Source organism: Aulonocara sp. 'chitande type north' Nkhata Bay, linkage group LG9, assembly GCF_057382095.1.
Source record: "Aulonocara sp. 'chitande type north' Nkhata Bay isolate Kocher_YH1m ecotype deep benthic linkage group LG9, A_spYH_male_GT1.1, whole genome shotgun sequence".
Classification (NCBI taxonomy): domain Eukaryota; kingdom Metazoa; phylum Chordata; class Actinopteri; order Cichliformes; family Cichlidae; genus Aulonocara; species Aulonocara sp. 'chitande type north' Nkhata Bay.
In genome coordinates, this window is record NC_141352.1 from 31,201,623 (window position 1) to 31,218,158 (window position 16,536).

The following is a 16,536-nucleotide window of genomic DNA, read 5'->3' on the forward strand; positions in this document are numbered from 1 at the left end:
TTCTTTGTGGTCCAGCTTTTATTTTGCACATTAAATCCATCTCTTTCCCTGCTTGAATGTGCACCTTGCGACCAGTATAAACAACAGGGCCCACTGTGTCATCCATATCACACTGGTCAGTGCTCTCAATCTCTAGCAGGGAGGCGTGCCACTCCGGATGAGTCTCCTTGACCTGGAGGAGGAACTGCTGGCCGTAGGTTGCCTGGAGGTGACTTCTGGAGGCACGGAGGACATTAGTTCCCACAAGCAGAGGAACAGAGGAGCGGTACTCTGTGTTAGTGACAACAAAAGCAGGCACACCCTTAAACTCTCTCCCCAACAATTTTAGGTTGATGCGTAGCACACCATGGTAGGTGACACTCTGGCCCCCTGCACCTTCTATGGGTATCTTAGAAGGCTGCAGTTTTTGTTTATGGAGGGTGGGGTGGCTGCGCCAGTACTGGTGCATAATACTGGTTATCTGGGAGCCAGAGTTGATGAGTGCCCTGCACTTCATTCCGTTGACTTCCACCTCCCCCTCGTTCCTGGGACCAACTAGGGGAGTGCTCTCCCCTCCGTCACCTTTGTTCACCTGCAGTGTGGGGACTTGCTGCTCGCCCATGGTTGCCCCGGCGACCATGGGCTTTATCTGTTTAAAGGCTGAGCTGAGTAAGTGTTTCCCTCCATGGGGGTCACAGGCTGAGGATCGTGTGCCCACGTCTGTTCAGGCCCCGGGAGCACTGCTCTGCAAACCCGGGCTATGTGTCCTTGCTTCCCACACCGGTAGCATGTGACCACTGACATTGGGGTTGTAGCCCCACGGGGTGGTCGGACTCTCAGTGGAGTGGCAGAGGATGGAGCATAAATTCTCGATTCAAGGTGGGTCAACTTGGCCATCTGCTCCTCCTGGCTCAGTGCTAATTTCTTGACCATCTCTGCTAGCTCTGACCACTCTGAGGGATGTTTAGCCTTTTCTGCCTTCACATTCACACTACACTCTGATGCCACTTGTACCTGGGCATAAGTTTTCTTTGATTTGTTTTGAGGCTGGAATCTCTTTGTTTCTTTTGCTAGATTTCGGAGCTCAGCCTGCAGCTCACGGAAACTCAAAAGCCGGGGCTTCATTGGCGAGATCCTCGCATACACATCCTCATCATTAATCCCCCGTATGAACTGCCGGGTGAGTTTACTGTCACGGTCAGGAAAAGGCTTGCCTCCTCTTTGGTTTTCTTCCACAGCTCGCAGTGTTGCCTCCAGTGCTATAGCATATGAACAGGCAGACTCCCCAGACCTCTGAACACGCTCATAGAAGTCCGCTAGTAGATCTGAGGAGCTCTGTGTGTCGCCGTACTCTGCTCTCAGTTCTTCGAATGCCCTTTCAGGTGTTTGGTCATGGAGAGGTAGATTCAGGACCAGCTTTCGGGCTTCACCAGTTAGGTGACGCACCACCGTGGAAAAGCGGAGGTGAATGGGGAGCTCTATTGCCTCAAAAAGATACTGCATGTCACGAATCCAGTCCTCTACAAGCACCTTGCTGTCAGCACTGCCAGTGAAGACTTGGACATTTTTCACTTGATGAGTCTGTATAAAACCACCGTAGGCAGCAAATGGGGGGTTAGCGTTGGCTGCAGCCCGGCCCGGAGCGCTTAAAGATGTATGCACCTGCTGGGGGGGGTATGCCAGGGTGTCCACTAACTTGGGGGTCTAAAGCAGAGGTTGGTACGTGCATTGAGGCATGGGTGCCGGGTGGGGCTATAGAACCTCCATGGGTCATATTCACGATAGGGGGCATGACAGTGTTGGGGCTTATAGCAGATGAGTGGAGGGGGGCTCGAGAGTCGTGGACAGCAGCTAGTGGCATGTGGGGCAAACGGGGCGTCAGCCCATGCTTTGAACTTTCAAGGGTCTGCTCGGCTGCAGAGGGATTATTCATTATGCCCACTCCCTGCACTGTTAGGGGGCTTGGCATGGCGGCTTGGGGGGCAGGTGTGGAATACAGATGGCTGGTGTATGCTTGGGGGCTGAATGGAACGGTCATCGTTGGGTAAGGAGTGTTAAGTGATTGGTTCAGGGTGGGATGCTGGGTACTGTGCACCGCTGGGTAGTTGGGATATGAGGCAACATGGGGTGCCGGTGTAGCAGTGGGCCCATGGACACTGGCCTGAGGGGAAAAAGCAGGGGGCATAGTTATCTGTATATCTGGCCGAAACACTGGAGGGGCTGTAGTTAGAGGGCTGTGGTTGGACTGGCTTGTCTGGTTGGTTGGCACTGACCTTGGGCGAATTTCAGATAGGTGTGAGGGCACCTGCATTTGGCCTCCATAGGGTGGCAGTGGTGGGGCATGAGCTGGAGCCACGCCAAGATCAGTCTGGGGTGAAAGCATGGTTGGTGGTGGGGTCTGTTGTGTGCCCAGCCCAGAGTCGGTGAGGTCCCTGATTGGGGTGTGATACTGTAACCGCTGGCCAGTGAAGCTGGGGAACTGGGTGACCAGCTTCGACTTCACTGATGACTGTTGGTCCACTGTACTGGCGCTAGCTGTAGCCCCTTCATTCAAAAGGTGAGGCTGTGCCCTCTTTGGAGTGTCTGCAACGTCTCTCAACATTTTCACTGTCCTGTATCTCTAATTTAGCTGCACCAGAAAATGTGTGTGGGCTACTTGTAGTATGCTTAACTGTGAGTAAGTACAATATATTTCTAGTAAAATAGAACACAACACAGATGTATGACAACTATCATTCTATAACGCAGAAAAAAAAAGAATTCACAAAAAAACAGCATTAAACTCAGAGCGTAGTTAAACAACTATCTTCAGCACAGAGGTTGTGAATGACACAAATCAGCAGCAATTACTTAACCGTATTCAATGATTATCATTATAGACAGGGAACATCATTTAGCATTCTTTCTACAATTCAAGTCTCTGAGTCTTTATTTTTTTTTTTTCAGGGACAGAAACCCTCAAATGAAACCACCCCAAGATTTCACTTTCAAAGGATATGCCTGGGGAGATGAAAGTCCCAGTAATACAGCTGCACAGGCAGTTATATACTTAGTTCAGCACCCCATCAGATGGCGACACCTCTTACTATGGCTGCGTAGCTGGGGGGTGTCGGCATTGCTTTCTCTTCGGTCTCGAAGTGCCACAAATCCGGGGTCACGGCACCAAAGATGTAACCCAACCAGTGCAGGGGCCTCCCTACACCCCGGACTCTGCGTTGTGTTAAATTGTGTTGGATTGGGGTGCACCGCAGAGAGACCAGTCGGACACAGGTGTTCAATTTGTGGCTCGGACCGCGCCGTTTATTCGGAAGCAGGGGCAAACACCACTCCAACTCTGCTGCTGGCCCTTCGCAAATCACAGCAAACACTCCGTGACTATCAACATTGCAAAATACAACAACACATATACACAGAATACACATTAAGTAACAATAACCGTGCCTTCTACAACATTCCACGGTCTCGGCGATGAATACAACACAAAACTGATGCAGTTCGCCACTGGCAGTGCTTACCTTCGCAAATCACAGCAAACACTGACCCAAGATGGCGCCCGCGCGAACAAGAAATCTAAAGTACGGTGTCCTGCAGAGGACGAATGGCCAAAATTGCTAACATTTACACCATATATGCAGCTCAACAGCGACACCTTGTGACTTATTCCAGTCACTACCTTACAGATACATTCACTACTTCTAGCCTCCACTATTCAAATTCAGTATTTTCACAGTGTCCTAAAAGCTTCCTGAAAAGCCTTTACACTGTTTTCCAAAACGCTGCATCCAGAGCACAGTCAGGGACTGGAAGGACAGAGTAGATTTCCCCCATATGGACTTCTCTCTTCATTGGCTCCCAATTAAATCCCAAATAAAAATCCAAATACTTGCCCTCACACACAAGGTCTTGAATAATCACCACCAATTTTGTCTACAAGATCTCACAGTGCCATATCATCCCAACAGAGTGCTTTGCTCTCAGACTGCTGGCTTCCGAGGGGATTTTAAAGTGCAATGGAAGGCAGAGCCATCACTTTTCAGGCCCCTCTCTGTGGAACCAGCTCCCACTTTGTATTCGGGACACAGACACTTGCTCTCATTTTTGAATTAAGCGTAAAACCTTTTTGCCAAAGTCCAATAACTTGAAAGAGGAGCCAAAGACGTCCTCGTCCCAGATTCGTCCCAAGACAGATTCACACCTATTCTCGCCTTGTCTGCTGTGACCTGAAGAACTCGCGTGACCATTGCGACTCTCAAGGTGCTAAAAATCACGCAAGAGTTTAAATGCATGAGAGGCCACACTTGAGTAGCTAAGAAGCTTTGCTGATGAGATTAAATGTGCAGTTGCATGAAAGCACTAGTCTTTTTAGTGATCTACCTTTTGACCAGTTTAGAACCTGACAAGCGAGTAATCACAATGCCCACCTTGTTAATTGTCCTGAAAATCTGTATAAGCCGGACAATGAATCAGTGATGTTGTAGTCTTTCACAGCGATGGTGGTATAGTGGCGAGCATAGCTACCTTCCAAGCAGTTGACCCGGGTTCGATTCCCGGCCATCGCAGTTGCCACTCGCAGTGCTGTTCAAGCATGTGGGGTGCGTACTGTTTTACACTAAAAACGTTCTCCGCTCTTTCTGCAAATGCTTACAATGTCAGGCCAGGTGCATTCTTCATCGGCCTCGCTGCTACCGTTTGCTGTGTAAAGACACTGTTCAAACAGGCTTTGAGTTCTCATCACTTCATACCTATACCTTCTTACATGAAACTGGGATTGGACACGCTACTTCTTCATAAAGATACCCAGTCCCACTTTAAATATTGTGCTGAATGTTTGGAATGAAGATAACATTTTACTAACCATGTACTGATCAGCTCTTTGCGGTGGCAAAATCATCAGCTGTGTGTGTTACTGTTCATGCAAACCAGCAAGCTAATGTCAGCCAGCTAGCTTCAACCGCAGCTGTGCTGCACCAATCTCACAGAACTGCAAAACCACAAGCTTTCGCACCAAAGTCATGCAGCTACCGCATTTACAATCCAGCGTGGCCGTTGTTGTGCACATCCTACTTGAAAGATGTGTGGCGTAGGACTTGGAAGACGTATGTCTTTCAAGTATGTAGTTCCACAGCCCAATGTGGTTGTTGTGGCCGAGCGGTCAAGGCGATGGACTAGAAATCCATTGGGGTCTCCCCGCACAGGTTCGAATCCTGTCGACAACGGTCAGCTGTTTTGTGCCAGTCCAGACGTTGATTTGAGAAGAAGGCATGGAGATCACCTGAGAAGGTGCCAGGAGAAAGAGCCAGGCCTTTGCTTGTGAAAATAGAGCACGCAGAAGCAATGGACCCAGCTATGTCCTGACAAAATTAGGCACATATTCAGTAAACATGGCATCCTTCAATTGGTCTCTTAGCCACCCCACACGTGCCCCCGTGTAGTCGTCCAGGATCCAGTCTGAGTACCGCCAATGACTCATGCGTCTGACAAATGCTGATTGCTTTGCAAGAGGACTGGGATCGGGATTGGAGGCACAGCGGATTTCACCGGGAATGGGACAACAGCAGAAATAGCTTCAAACATTACTGCATGAAAAGCACAAGGAGTGGACACATTTCATTGTTTGGAACACTGCTTTTCACTACAGCTCTTTGCATGTAAAAACTTTGCTCTTCTCCACAGCTGGCTGACAGACACGCAAAAGCGCAAGCAAGAGTGGCCACAGACCCACTATGCCGGCCTTTGTACACTCTCTCCATCTAATGATAGAGAGTGTTGAATTCTCCCAATTCTTTGAATCTTTGGGCTGAAGGAGGGACAATACTCGGTGTATCAATGCTCAATCAACAATCATTTATTTCCATACAATTCAACAGTCAGAGCATTACAACGTCCGGACGGGAGAGATGCTACCAGAGGGTCAGGCACATGTCTCAAAGTGGTGACGGGTTGCTCAGCTTTTTATAGTCTCTAGTGGCCCCCAGCTAGTCGTAAAAGCCAAAACATCACATTTTTTCTCTGTTACAGCGCCTAAGTTATGACCTCGGCAGTTGTTTCTCTGCTTTCTGTAAGGTGGGGGTGTGGAATGTGGTCTATCTATCTCCCCTGTCTTTAGACACAGAGTCTCCTGCTTACAACCTTCTCTTCATGATTCAACAATTAAGCATGTCAAGAAAACAGTGTAACACATTCCCAGCAGATCAAGGATACAGAGTGATGCACATTTATCTAATGAACTAATATGTGAATATGTTCTGTTAACTCAAAAGTATAATGAGAACTAAACTACATACAGCTCACACACTCTATATTAAAGGGTATAATGTGATCTACAGCAGTATTCTAATTCAACTACTTTGATTACATATATAAGGTAACATATAATAACAGAATAATCTAATAATTCCCCCTTTTGATCTCTGAAAGAGATCACTTACAACATGCACTCCAGCATTTGCAAGGTCCAGGTCTTCTTGATCCTGAGGCCCTCTGTCCCCCTTTAACGGGTGGACCATCTGTGGGATGACCTCTGTGTTCACGCAGTTCAGATGCAAGCAAAGTTAGATTTACAACCATAACAGCAGTTACAGATGACACTCCCATCACTCCCAATTTTCCCACAGCTTTATTTTGGTGCTCCAGTTTTCCACCCCTTTTTTAATGTCACCTTATACCTTTCAAATGTACTTAGACTAGAACCTCTGTCTAAGGAACTTTTAACCTTTGTTTCTATTGCTGCAGCTACCAGTGTCTTCCAGTTGGGTGATTCTCAGCTTCTTTCTTCGACCTCCGGGGTTAGACCACCCTTTAGTCATTGCACAGTTCTGGGGATTATTCTGCCCCGATTTCAAACAAAGATCTGTGTGTTTTGGGGTCACCGCCGTGTCCCCCTTTTTGCCAAGAGCCTCTCGAACCTCGTTGGTCTGGTGTTCCTGGTTTTCGCCAACCCCTTCATGGTTATTGCTGTGTTTGTGGGATCCATCTTCTCCAGGAGCCCAAACGCCATGACACTTGACCCCAGTTGCTGTCTCGGCAGTCCCTACATCTGTCTCTGCTGTGAAGGGTCCTCACATCTCCGTGTCCCCGTCTGGTGTCTCTTCCTTTCTCTGCAAGAGACAGAAAACCAAAACACCTCTCTCCCTAGCCTTGATAATCTAATATTGTTATCCATTGTTGTTCTAATGATTCAAATTTGGTTTAAATGGGGCGATCGTGGCTCAAGAGTTGGGAGTTCGCCTTGTAATCGGAAGGTTGCCGGTTCGAGCCCCGGCTTGGACAGTCTCGGTCGTTGTGTCCTTGGGCAAGACACTTCACCCGTTGCCTACTGGTGGTGGTCAGAGGGCCCGGTGGTGCCAGTGTCCGGCAGCCTCGCCTCTGTCAGTGCGCCCCAGGGTGGCTGTGGCTACAATGTAGCTTGCCGTCACCAGTGTGTGAATGTGTGTGTGAATGGGTGGATGACTGGATATGTAAAGCGCTTTGGGGTCCTTAGGGACTAGTAAAGCGCTATATAAATACAGGCCATTTAAAATATTATGTTCAGGACTCTCTGACCCAGGGACTTATTCTAATCATAATCTATGTGTATGTAAAAGAAATCAAAAATTAGTGAACCCTTTCTAAGTCTAGCACATTATAAGCTTAAGTTTTACCATAGCTAAATTATTAAACACAGAAATAACGTCATAAGATGTTCATAAAACCATTGTTTGATGTTTGGACTCAACTCCCCCTTTTTGACACACTCCCATGTGTCAATTCATTGGAGCTAGACAATTAAAAGAGAAGGTTAGTGACATCATATCTCAGAAAGTATCAGAAATTCTTCTCTCGAGTACCGTTGCTCCAGCCTTGTTATCCCAGAGGATCCTCAATCCCGGAAATTTCCCTTCTCCTCATGTAATGAAGTCTGTCATCCTTCCATGCCCTGGTAACTGGTCCATCCAGAGCTGTAACATTTTGAAATGTACATACAACAAGCCAAACCACACCTTGGTCACACCAACCCTTTTCTGCCCTGAAGATGTCCAACGCCATCTTAGTCTGGACCATAGTTGTAATAGTTTTGCAATTTTCATCAGTTTTTATTTTTATTTAGCTTCGACTTCAGATTTTCAATTTTATATCAGTTTTAATCAGTTTTTACCAATTGTTTGCTAGTTTAGTTTAGTTTTGATTAGTTATAGTTCTAGTTTTAGTTGTGTCTGCAATAATTAAGTGTAGCAAAATCCCAGTCCCATCATATCAGTCATGCTCTTGTGCTTGTCCTTGGGTATTGTGACTATTAACTCTTGCAGCACCGGGTGCTCCTAATTTTGGTTCAAGTGAATTTATAAACTTTGTGAAGGGAATTGACTCCTCTGCACACTGGAATAAACATAATCAACATGATCCACATTTTACTGCGTGTTATTTCACCATCTTATTGATTCAAATGCTCCATCCTTATGTGGTTTGCGACATTATGTTTATCCACTCTGTCTCTAAATGTTTGAAGAATCTTCAAGTTTGGGGTCAAATTTTAAGAATTTGACCATAAGTGAAAGTTATGGTGTCATCACCCCCTTCAGGGCTTACGTTTCCCAGTTTTTGATGATATTCCTCCCTATTCTTTGCAAATACCCCCTGTTGGTGGCGAGAAACTGTTGGTGTGGTCAAGTGGGTGCTCTAGAAACAAACGCTCAGGACAGAACAGTTATCAGTCATGTACTTCATACAAATTTTGCATATGTTTTATTCCATATTGATCCTCTGAGTGTAAAGGTACATTTTAATTTGAATTTATCCAAACCAAACACAATATTTTTCTTTATTTACTTTGCTCTTGTTCTTTTTCAGTACCACATTCTATCAAATGTCCCTGTCAATTATATTCTACATCTAATAACTTACTATTTCAAATGAGAACCTAAATCACGTGGACCAATGTTTATTATTCCATATCTCTATTCTGAACGTGGCAAGCCATTCATAGGTATTGTTAAATTTTGGCGATTTTCCTCTATAACATTTAATTGACTTTTTTACAGTGGCCTGCTGTGGTTAATAGTAACATATTCCAGTCATGAGTGATATCAATAGTTGTCTCCACTGTAGCATTTGGCATTCCCAATAATATAACATGATACCTTAATCAAAACACAGCTAATATAGCACAGTTTTCTTAATGCAAACATCAGTAACTCAGACTCAGCAACCAAAGTGTTAAGTCTGCAGTTCATACTTATGTGAAGCTAGAGTCTCCTCCTCCAGTCTCTCTTATCCTCCTGCTCCTGCAAAAACAAAACAAAACAAAGCGAAGCATCCACCCTTCTCTTGCCCGCTGGGTGAATTGTTTATTGGCATTTACTAATCCTAAAGTGGGTGCAGTCATTGTCTCAGTATCAAGTCAGTCAAAACTTGTAGTCGTCAGTCCATCACAGTCCATTCACATGCATACCTCCACACACATTCATACCAGATTTTGCTGATAATGGAGTCTCCCGCGCAACCTATTCGAGCCTCCATCACCAGCAAGATGACATCATCATTTTAAAGGAAAACAATTCCTTGTTGTTTTTTGGGCCGGATTGACTCGATGCAATCCTTTTAGACTCAGAACTTCTCAGTGTTCCCTATAAGTGAATTTCTCCCAAGCCAATTACAATCATGGAGAAGCACACTTTGCAACTGTTTTTGTAAGAATATTTCATAGCGCTTTAAATTTCAATCTTTCAGGCCTGGTTTAAAGAGCTGATTGTTAAATCATGAACTCACAAAATATCACCATATCACCACCGGTGGATCACACCTCTCAGATGTTTTTTCTCCAGTGCACTGTAACAAAAACGAAAACAGACGTAACCAACAAAACACTAATAACAATAACATAAACTAGGGCCCGTTGCAGACATGTCCAAGCATAAAACTATCCTCTCTCGCTTACGAGAAAGAGCACAAGCCAAAGCTCACTGATAAAATCAAGCTAGCGCTAAGCAAAACCAAACAATCAACCAGAAATTCACAGGAACATTTTGCTTCCTGCCGGGACAATATTGCGTGGGAATGAGAACCTCAGGTGCCGTAACACCTTTTGTTCCTCCTTGAATCAAATCTCAATTACAGAAAATGCCGTACTCCAACCTAAACTTACACTATTAATTCATCATCTTCACTCTGTGCCACTGTTCCTCATCAGGGCTGTGTGAAGCACAGCAAAGAATTCAGTCAAGGCCTTGAGCCATAAACAGACATCACGCACAGACATTGTTTTCATAACCAAACCGTTTTAGACCTTATTAACTCTACATAAATGCCTTCTAGGTGACATATAACACATTCTAAGTAATCAATGGTAATCCATGGCTCCTCATAAAAATTATGCATTGGGATGTTTGTGTGCAGCATTTTGCATATCAGCATAAGCAAAGCATTCTTCATTGCATCAGCGTGTGTGTGTGTGTGTATGTGTGTGTGTATATGTGTGTGTGTGTCATTTCTCACTCACTCAACGAGTGCACGTGTTCATGTGTGTATTTCACTTCATTCTGAATCTGTGTGTTTGGAGACGTGTGTGTGTGTGTGTGTGTGTGTGTGTGTGTGTGTGTGTGTGTGTGTGTGTGTGTGTGTGTGTGTGTGTGTGTGTGTTTGTTCATCACTTTCCTGTTCTGGTGTTCTGGGTAAACCACGGCCTGAAGCATGCCCTGGGGTCCTGCCCCCCTCCTTTTCAGTTCGCTTGCGACCATTGCTGCTGCTGCTGCTCAAAGTTCTGTCCGTCCTGGTTCTGACCCCAATTGGGGCAGTCCTTTCTCCAGTGTCGATGTTCACCGCAGGTAAAACCTGCATCTTCTTCTGTGTTTTTTGTCCATTCTGAGGTGCCTTCTGACCTCAGTTACTCCTCCTGTCTCGGTCACGTCCTTTTTGCCGCCCGATCATCCGTGTTGGTCCATCACTGTCCTGCACAGTGTGAATGCAAAGTTATCAAGGTCAGCATTCTTTCGCTCGGCCTTACTTTTCATTCGGGCTTGGCGGGCGTCTCATCACAGCTGAGCTCTGTCAGCTGACGCAGTCTGGGAATTTTCCCCCGTGTAGTGAAACGGGCCTTAGGTTTAGTGCTCTCCGTCTCGGCTGCATGAGATCACATTCCTGCAGGTCTGTTGACATTCTCAGGTCGTTGTTGTGGGTCCAGCTGTTGCAGCATTTGGTCAGTGTCACGTATGGGGGAGAGCAGGAGTCCAGTCAGCCTCGGCTTTCAGGGCCGGCAAAGCAGCCTGTAATTAAATATGTATAGAAAAAACAAAAACAAAACAAAACAAAAACAAACGAACAGGAAAATGATGTTGTGTTGGCTGTGTTATTCAGAGGGGAGACAACGGGGCCAGGCCCTGTGTCAGCCTTCTCTCCCCCTTTTTTTGTTTTTTCTCTCCCGATATAATCAACTCCTAACCCACCAAGTTGACAGGACAACATGCACCTGTTAAAATTCTTAAGATCATGTTTAAAAGCCCAAAAGGAAATTTTCTTTCATTCAGTAATCACTTGTATCAATCAATCAGCAGAAAACATGTCACAATTTGAATCTTTTAACCCCTAAATTTGTCATGTCTTCACTGGTTGGTCAGACCAGTGTCTTTTTCTTTGAAGTTAAATTGTTGTCCTGCAACCCAGAGAGTTTATTTGTCAGTAATGTATTTATCCTTTAACAACAGATGTATGTTAAGTTTCGCTGCTTTAGCCTTGCTGGAAAATCTTCACGTGTTCATGAGTGTAAGCTGTTTCTTCATTGCGTGTATGTGCATTTGTAGGCAGGCAGGTTAATTTTATCTTTTTCTCAAACTAGGCGTTACCTTAAAAGGAGCCTTTCTCTCAGATTTCTCTGCTTGTGTGTTTTTGTTTCACCTTTTTGTTGTGATGCTCCGGACGCCTTCCCAACCTCCACAAGTCCGTTGGCCCCAAAATTCAACCCAATTTCATGTGCTCTTAAACCCTTCATTTCTCCTCTAATTCTCTACTCGCTGCTGTCTGTTTCACAGCTGCTGATTCGTGCTGGGTGTGGTTCCCATTACTTAGAATTTTGCTTCGGCCGCTGTGCTTGTGGGGGCAGTTGGTCCAGGTCCGCAGCTTCCTGTATTAACACACTAAGAGATTTATTTTAATTTAATTTTCATCACATGTTAAACAGATAAGCAGGCAACACGCCTACCTTGACAGCGTAAACTGCACGCCAGTCTCCCAACACATTCCTCTCTCTACTCCTCCACAATTCTCCACTGCACACCTCTCACTATCTCTCTCTTTTTTTTTTTTTTATTACACCACAGAGTAATACACCCAATTATGCCCGTCTATCTCTATGTGGCTCCAAATTCCCTCTTTATTTTAATTTCACACTCGTCAGGGGACAAGCACACAACAATTTCAACCACTGAAACGAGGAATTTAACCTTTTTATTTCTTTACTAATCTAGACTCAACCTTTGTTCGCAAAATGTGTCTTGTTCTAGTCCGGAATAAATGTGAACCCGCGATTACGCTGCGGTCCCAGTGTTATTCCGTAGCTATGCGGGGGCCCTCACCTCCCCAAGTCACCACCTCGGCATCCGGACGCCGCCGGTCCTGGCCGCGCGTCCACGAACAGGAGGGTCGCCACTCCTAGGGCAAAATTATTTCCACAGGTACACTAGGCATCAACCTTTGATCCTAAAATGTGTCTTTGCTCTAGCGTCCTCCTAATCAAACACATCAACCGTCACAGTCACTGTGTTCAGACTTCACACACAGAAACACACTCAGCGCGCACCTCACACACAGCCAGAGCGCGCCTTACACACACAGCGCGTTACACCATCAGTGAGACACACAGAGAGCGTTCCTCATCAGCGGAAGTTTGCACAGAAACCTCTGAGCTCAACTGTTAGACTCTTCTGAAGCACAACAACCATAGACCAAAATACCCCTTTCTCTGCGCTTATGACCGCCACAACGGGGCAAAGTCGCATCATAAAAGTGATGCTTGCATCCCCGAAGTTATACCCGACATCATAAACCAGGTTTTGCTCTATGTACTTCTTGGCAAGTAAAATTTTACTTTGTTTTATGACCGCAGCCCTTAAAAAAAAACTCGACTGACGCCACAAACCACCGTCAAACCTCTATTCAATGTACTAAACTAGCACCAACCACTACTGCACTTCACGGCCGCACCACCGGAACACGGCCGTATCATAAACCAAACCTACGGACGTGTTTCGCTCTCGCGTTGCCAGCGTTCAACCGCACCGTGAGCCAGCATCTGCTTTTCCTTAAATCAACTTCTATTTCATGGCCGGCAAGAGCCAGGACGTAACCGACACCATAAACAAACTTCAAACCTCGACTTCAATGTACTGAACTAATGGCCGCGTCTTCAGAAGAAATTCTAATGTATTATTGCTACAGAAGCCAGTATTTAGACAAAATTAAATGTGGAAGGTAAAGTGGCTGCAACTAGTCCAACGTAGTATGTTATTAGTATCTTGGTAGAAGCAGTTTATTTAACACACTGGAATTCAGCCTCAACTTATGTTGTTAGTATCTTGCGCCAAAAACCAGACACCGACAAATTTACTGTGAAAATACGTGTAACTCAGTGAACAGATTAATTTGGAAAGCCCAATATGCACATTTGGTATTTATAATACAACAGGCTGTGCTTACCTTTTTATTTTTGGACCGGTCCTCTGTTCACCTCGCCTCACGATCTCACCAAAGGTCAAATCTGCACCTCCTCAGCACACCAAAGATCCGGGTCACACGGCACCAAGTTGTTGAAATCTCCCAATTCTTTGAATCTTTGGGCTGAAGGAAGGACAATACTCGGTGTATAAATGCTCAATCAACAATCATTTATTTCCATACAATTCAACAGTCAGAGCATTACAACGTCCGGACGGGAGAGATGCTACCAGAGGGTCAGGCACATGTCTCAAAATGGTGACGGGTTGCTCAGCTTTTTATAGTCTCTAGTGGCCCCCAGCTAGTCGTAAAAGCCAAAACATCACATTCTTTCTCTGTTACAGCGCCTAAGTTATGACCTCGGCAGTTGTTTCTCTGCTTTCTGTAAGGTGGGGGTGTGGAATGTGGTCTATCTATCTCCCCTGTCTTTAAACACAGAGTCTCCTGCTTACAACCTTCTCTTCATGATTCAACAATTAAGCATGTCAAGAAAACAGTGTAACACATTCCCAGCAGATCAAGGATACAGAGTGATGCACATTTATCTAATGAACTAATATGTGAATATGTTCTGTTAACTCAAAAGTATAATGAGAACTAAACTACATACAGCTCACACACTCTATATTAAAGGGTATAATGTGATCTACAGCAGTATTCTAATTCAACTACTTTGATTACATATATAAGGTAACATATAATAACAGAATAATCTAACATTATTTTTTCATCGACAGAACTCTTAATTCATGTGTTAATTCTTCCGACTATTCTGGTATTGTAATATCTGATCATTCTCCTCTGCTATTGGATGTTCAGCTTTCTACCCATAAACGTAGCCCTCCACTTTGGAGATTTAACTCTCTCCTTCTGGCGGATAAAGAATTTTGTGAATTTATTTCAAGCTCTATTGAGGAGTTCTTGTCCTTCAATCAGGATGATTCTGTTTCATATTCTCTGCTATGGGAGACTCTTAAATGCTACCTGAGAGGTCAAATTATTTCTTACTCTGTCCGTGCTAATAAAAAGATTAATGCCAGCCTTAAAGAACTTATAGCTGCAATTAGTAACCTTGATCAAAGTTATACACTGAACCCTTCTCCAGAATTACTGAAGCAGCGCCTTGATTTGCAAGCAGAATTTGATCTTAAATATTGTGCTGAATGTTTGGAATGAAGATAACATTTTACTAACCATGTACTGATCAGCTCTTTGCGGTGGCAAAATCATCAGCTGTGTGTGTTACTGTTCATGCAAACAAGCAAGCTAATGTCAGCCAGCTAGCTTCAACCGCAGCTGTGCTGCACCAATCTCACGGAACTGCAAAACCACAAGCTTTCGCACCAAAGTCATGCAGCTACCGCATTTACAATCCAGCGTGGCCGTTGTTGTGCACATCCTACTTGAAAGATGTGTGGCGTAGGACTTGGAAGACGTATGTCTTTCAAGTATGTAGTTCCACAGCCCAATGTGGTTGTTGTGGCCGAGCGGTCAAGGCGATGGACTAGAAATCCATTGGGGTCTCCCCGCACAGGTTCGAATCCTGTCGACAACGGTCAGCTGCTTTGCGCCAGTCCAGACGTTGATTTGAGAAGAAGGCATGGAGATCACCTGAGAAGGTGCCAGGAGAAAGAGCCAGGCCTTTGCTTGTGAAAATAGAGCACGCAGAAGCAATGGACCCAGCTATGTCCTGACAAAATTAGGCACATATTCAGTAAACATGGCAACCTTCAATTGGTCTCTTAGCCACCCCACACGTTCCCCCGTGTAGTCGTCCAGGATCCAGTCTGAGTACCGCCAATGACTCATGCGTCTGACAAATGCTGATTGCTTTGCAAGAGGATCGGGATTGGAGGCACAGCGGATTTCACCGGGAATGGGACAACAGCAGAAATAGCTTCAAACATTACTGCATGAAAAGCACAAGGAGTGGACACATTTCATTGTTTGGAACACTGCTTTTCACTACAGCTCTTTGCATGTAAAAACTTTGCTCTTCTCCACAGCTGGCTGACAGACACGCAAAAGCGCAAGCAAGAGTGGCCACAGACCCACTATGCCGGCCTTTGTACACTCTCTCCATCTAATGATAGAGAGGAAGGATACATTCACTACTTCTAGCCTCCACTATTCAAATTCAGTATTTTCACAGTGTCCTAAAAGCTTCCTGAAAAGCCTTTACACTGTTTTACAAAACGCTGCATCCAGAGCACAGTCAGGGACTGGAAGGACAGAGTAGATTTCCCCCATATGGACTTCTCTCTTCATTGGCTCCCAATTAAATCCCAAATAAAAATCCAAATACTTGCCCTCACACACAAGGTCTTGAATAATCACCACCAATTTTGTCTACAAGATCTCACAGTGCCATATCATCCCAACAGAGTGCTTTGCTCTCAGACTGCTGGCTTCCGAGGGGATTTTAAAGTGCAATGGAAGGCAGAGCCATCACTTTTCAGGCCCCTCTCTGTGGAACCAGCTCCCACTTTGTATTCGGGACACAGACACTTGCTCTCATTTTTGAATTAAGCGTAAAACCTTTTGCCAAAGTCCAATAACTTGAAAGAGGAGCCAAAGACGTCCTCGTCCCAGATTCGTCCCAAGACAGATTCACACCTATTCTCACCTTGTCTGCTGTGACCTGAAGAACTCGCGTGACCATTGCGACTCTCAAGGTGCTAAAAATCACGCAAGAGTTTAAATGCGTGAGAGGCCACACTTGAGTAGCAAAGAAGCTTTGCTGATGAGATTAAATGTGCAGTTGCATGAAAGCACTAGTCTTTTTAGTGATCTACCTTTTGACCAGTTTAGAACCTGACAAGCGAGTAATCACAATGCCCACCTTGTTAATTGTCCTGAAAATCTGTATAAGCTGGA

The 16,536-nt window shown here is 45.1% G+C and overlaps 1 protein-coding gene and 3 non-coding genes across 4 annotated transcripts in view; all 4 read left to right on the plus strand.

Moving 5' to 3' along the window:
- The window catches only part of LOC147322456 (myelin-associated glycoprotein-like), a 164,845-nt gene that overhangs the window by 119,789 nt on the left and 28,520 nt on the right, over positions 1–16,536 (plus strand). The gene's annotated exons all lie outside the window — the stretch shown is intronic.
- On the plus strand, positions 4,467–4,538 carry trnag-ucc (transfer RNA glycine (anticodon UCC)). Its single transcript has one exon. It is a non-coding gene; the product is annotated as a tRNA-Gly (tRNA).
- trnas-aga (transfer RNA serine (anticodon AGA)) lies at positions 5,114–5,195 on the plus strand. The gene has a single exon. It is a non-coding gene; the product is annotated as a tRNA-Ser (tRNA).
- On the plus strand, positions 15,133–15,214 carry trnas-aga (transfer RNA serine (anticodon AGA)). The gene has a single exon. It is a non-coding gene; the product is annotated as a tRNA-Ser (tRNA).